Raw genomic sequence first — 3,697 nt, forward strand, 5'->3', positions numbered from 1 at the left:
GTGAGTGGTCACTACCGTGACAGTGATGGCAGAGAGCTACGTGGCCGCGACTGTGACAGTGAGGGCAGAGCTAGCGGGCCGCAACCGTGACAGCGACGGCAGAGCTGAGTGGTCACGACCGTGACAGTGATGGCAGAGAGCTGAGTGGCCGCGACCGTGACAGCGAGGGCAGAGAGCTGAGTGGTCACGACCGTGACAGTGATGGCAGAGAGCTAAGTGGCCGCGACTGTGACAGTGAGGGCAGAGCTAAGTGGCCGCGACCATGACAGCGAGGGCAGAGAGCTGAGTGGCCATGACTGTGACAGTGACGGCAGAGCTAAGTGGCCGCGACCATGACAGCGAGGGCAGAGAGCTGAGTGGCTCTGTGCTCGGCGTCGCACAGCCTAGAGCCAGGCCCGGGAGCCAGTCCTCCCTCCTCGCCACCGCGTGGTGCTTCCTTCGACCAGGCTGGCGCGGAAGCAGCTGCGGTGTGGCTGGGCTGGGAATTTTGTGTCATTTTAGCTGGGCTCGAGCGCATCTTTACTCATCGAAACAGAAACCGACCGCCACGTTTGCGACGAGGAATGTTTGTTCGTTCCTGTGCTGTGAAAGTCCATGCTTTGGGGCCCAACGAACTCTTGGAGAGCATCTTGTACACTCTGCTGGTCGTGGGAGCCTCTCCTCTGTAAGGAGTGCTTGAGAGGCTTGAAGAAGTGGTTGGTTGAGTGCGTGGAATATGGCAGCGAGGCAGAACTTTGTGGCCCGATTGTTCAGCTTTGGAAACGTTAGCTGTGGGACGTGCGGTTGGGGGTGGTGGGGAAGAGTCGGGCCCTTTCTGCTGGCCAGTGCAGCTGGCCTTGCAGGTCTTGGTGCATCTCACTGATGTGCTGAGATGCTCCTCAGAGGTCAGGGCTCGCTGGGACTCAAAGGGCTGTAGTGGGGCAGACCCCCCTGTGACGCTGACCCCTATTGGGTGCAAGTTTGGCTTTGGGAAGTGCTTTGATGCCTCTTGGTCCAACCACTGAACAGGTCGTTGTAAAATCCACTCTTCATCTTTCTGTCTCTCTCTTTTAGAGAGAGATTTTGCTCTGGGGCACATGTGCTTGCCAGAGAAATAGAGAGAGAGAGAAAGCCAGAAATCACTCCCCCTCCTGGGGGGATGGCCACACTGCAGTCCCTTCTCTTTCATTTTCCTCTCGGGATCTTGAGCACACACACTCGCACCTGGCATGAGTTTAAAGCCACCAGGTCTGGACTTGGGTGGACAGCCTGGGAGTCCAGTGATGTAACCGTTATGCCCTCTGCTGGTCCCGAAACCCACTGTTCACCTCTGGTGCAATCTGATCGAGAAGTGAGTCATTGTTGTTGCATGGCATAAAGGCAGATGACACTTCAAAGCGACGATTTTGCTTGTCTGGTTTGGGTCAGCTCTTGAGGAACCCACTTACTGAGCTGTTTCAGTTCGCCAATTTGCTTCAAATGCCAAACGGCCGCAGGGTGGTCGGCGTTGAGATCTGCCGCAGCCTCTCGTGTGGCTGGGAGAGGGTCAGCCTCGATGAGAGCTCTCAGCTGGTTGTCGTCAACGTCGGACAGCAGCCACCATGCTCTTCACCCCCACGGCTCTCGTCTCCTTCGCCAGACTCCCCGATCCCTCCTCCTCGCCACACTTCCGTGAGCCATTCCTGAGCCAAAGGCGTTGTTGTGGTCGTGAGTTGTCTCTGCGGCTTTCGAGCCCTTTTGGACTCGAACAAGAACATTGCTCAGATTTGATCTGGCCTAGCATCATTCCCACAGTCTGAAGCACTGTAAAATACACACCGAGTCAGAAGACATTAGCAACAACAGAAGATAAACACAAAATGCTCCTTAAATGATGCATGAATAGTCACATTTATTTAAGAATGTGCCCAGTCTCAAACAGCAGACGTCAGCAGTGTGCAGCCACCACTACGTTTGCACGCCCCGAACGCCTAGTACCACTCGCCGTGCGCAGTATGTGGGCGCCTCGCTGCTGTCCCACGCGCCAGCTCACGGGGCGCTTTCTTTGTGCAGGTGTCAGGAGAGGCCCTTCCGGTCTTCTCTGCTGCTTCCGTTCACTTTACTAACTCGTGACTGCCTGCCCCGATGGCCTTCCCCAGGGGAGCGCCATCTCTGTCGTAATGACGGCGTCTTTAGCCAGGACTGCTCGCTTGGTCTGAGCACCTGGACGTCGAGACAAAGTGTCAGGACAAAGACAGAGAAAGAAATAGGCTTGTCCTTCGGAATGCTTAGGCCAGGAAGAAAACAAGTAACTTGACAGATGATTTTTCATAAAAAAAATCTGAATGATATGAATACCTGAAAATAACGTAGATAATTATAGTACATGTGAAAGGATGCTGTCAAACAATTCTCTTACGATTTTCTATTGGACCAGTCCCTTAATGGAGTGGGTAAAGGAGCTAGATTCTACAGGACCTACCATGGTTCAAATCCTGCCCCAACCACTTGAAAATCATGCTGAGTTCCCCTGCCTACATGCCCCAAATCCTCACAGGAAGGGACAATGCAGAAGACAGGATGGTGGCAGGAGGGGGCACACTCGTGTCCCATGGCAGGGTGCTTTCTTGCTTGCTCACTGGTGCACAGGCTCCCCAGCAATAAAAAGTGTTTTCTATTGACTATTGCTTTATGTAACTACAATTAAAGTGAGATTTCTAGATTGATGGTACAACTGCTGATCTAATATGTAAAAGAATAGTTATGTGTTATAAAGAAATACACTTCTGAGTCCTACAGAGGCTGGTAACGTGTTCATCTTGTGCTCTGATCCTGTTCTGTGGCCTCTTCCTGTGGCCTCTTTGTGCATGTCCCAGAATTTGCGTGTCCTACCTTATATGACAAGTATGTGTGTGTGCGTGCGTGTATCTAAATTTTATTTGTTTATTTATTTTTAGAGAGAGATTTTTGCTATAGGGCACATGCACTTGCCAGAGAGACAAGAGACAGAAGGCAAGAAACCACCCCTCCCCCAGTGGAGATGGCCATGCCACAGTTCCTTCTCCTCCATTCTCCTCTCGGGATTTTGGGCACGCATGCACGCACACATGCCCAGCATGAGGTTTAAGCCACCAAGTCTGGGACGTGAACCGGGATCTACATGGGAGTCCAGAGACATAGCCATTATGCCATCTGCGGGTGCCGCGCACGTATATAATAACGTCTCTGTAGGCACAAGTGCAGAAGTACTCAGTACCTTACAGGTAGTACCAGGTAACGTGCAGAAGTAACCGGAGAGGGGCAGGGAGAGTTAACTGTTCTGCACTGTTTTTTATTTGCCTCATTTCAACAGCTCTATTAGCCATGTACCAAAAGCAATCTTTGTCATAGGCATTGCTTTATGAGACAAACATCTCGATTTTATGGACCAACCGAAGGAACAGCTGTCACGTGACCTCACTCCGGGATTTTCGGTTAAGCATAGCAGTTACAAGGCAGGTCACTCTGTCTAATGTAGCTGATGTGTAATCAGCCGCCACCGGGGTTTTGGCCAAAACGATGTGCATTAACATTCTGTAGAAAACACATCTGTATTGAGCAGGAGATTGTTTTTACGTCATTTGCATTAGATGAAACTTTTTTATATTCATAATGCTATTTGTAAAAAAAATGATAGCACAGATACATTTTGCTTGCTGAAAGTTATGTATCTACCTATTATCCATCACCATTTCAGAAG

Source organism: Tupaia chinensis, unplaced genomic scaffold, assembly GCF_000334495.1.
Source record: "Tupaia chinensis unplaced genomic scaffold, TupChi_1.0 Scaffold000494_1, whole genome shotgun sequence".
Lineage (NCBI taxonomy): Eukaryota > Metazoa > Chordata > Mammalia > Scandentia > Tupaiidae > Tupaia > Tupaia belangeri.